Below are 1422 nucleotides of genomic sequence, written 5' to 3' on the forward strand. Positions count from 1 at the left end.
AGAGAGCTAATTTCAATAAACTTAGAGAGGGTTTGGGAAGGATTCCATGGATGAGAATCCTCCAGGGGAAAACAACTCAAGAGGCTTGGGAAATTCTGAAAAGTGAGATAATAAAGGCCCAGTCTAGCACAATACCAACAAAGAGGAAAAATAACAGCTCTCAAAAGAAACCAGCATGGCTGCATAAAGAACTCTCTGACAAATTGAAAGATAAAAGAACAAATATAGAAAGTGGAAACGGGCACATAACTAAGTCAGATTTTCAGGAAATAGCCCGAGCCTGCAAAGACGAAATGAGGAAAGCTAAAGCTCAAAATGAACTAAGGCTTGCAACCAAAGTCAAAAATAACAAAAAAAAAGCTTCTTTCAACATTTAAAAAACAAGAAAAAAGTGAAGGAAACAATTGGTCCACTAGTGGGTGAAAGTGGCAAGAAGGTGACAAGCAACAGGGAGAAAGCAGAACTATTTAACTCGTTTTTCGCATCTGTTTTTACACAAAGGGAAAAAAACAGACCAACCTATCAAAAATAGTGCCATAAAAAACAAAATAGAAATACAAGTTAAGATAGGCAAGAAAATGGTAAGTGAGCACCTGTCCAGCCTAGACGAGTTCAAATCACCAGGACCAGATGGATTATACCCCAAGGTTCTCAAGGAACTGGCAGATGTGATCTCAGAACCACTGAACTATATTTTTCAGAGATCCTGGAGCACTGGGGAACTACCAGAGGACTGGAAAAGAGCTGATGTAGTTCCCATCTTCAAAAAAGGGGGAAAAAAGGACCCAGGAAATTATAGACCTATCAGCCTGACCTCAATACCTGGGAAGATTCTGGAAAAGATAATCAAACAACGAATCAGCAAACACCTACAGGCAAACAAAGTCATTACTAAAAGCCAACACGGATATGTCAAAAACAGATCATGCCAGACAAATCTTATTGCATTCTTTGACCAAGTGACAAAATTAGTGGACCAGAGGAATGCTGTGGATATAATTTACTTGGACTTCAGTAAGGCATTTGACAAAGTAGACCACAACCTACTACTCAAGAAGATAGAAAAATGCAGGTTAGACAGCATCACCACCAGATGGATCCATAGCTGGCTGACTGGCCGTACTCAGCGTGTGATCCTCAATGGAACCGCATCTACATGGAGGGAAGTGTGTAGCGGGGTGCCCCAGGGCTCTGTTCTGGGCCCAGTGCTCTTCAACATCTTCATCAACGATCTGGACGAGGGGATAGATGGGGAACTCATCAAATTTGCAGACGACACTAAGCTGGCAGGAATAGCCAACACTCCAGAAGACAGGCTTAGGATACAGGAGGATCTGGACAGACTTGAACACTGGGCGCTATCTAACAAAATGAAATTCAATGGTGAAAAAAGTAAGGTTCTACATTTAGGCAAGAAAAACC

This window comes from Protobothrops mucrosquamatus, unplaced genomic scaffold (assembly GCF_001527695.2).
Source record: "Protobothrops mucrosquamatus isolate PMUCROS unplaced genomic scaffold, P.Mucros_1.0 scaffold13, whole genome shotgun sequence".
Classification (NCBI taxonomy): Eukaryota; Metazoa; Chordata; class Lepidosauria; order Squamata; family Viperidae; genus Protobothrops; species Protobothrops mucrosquamatus.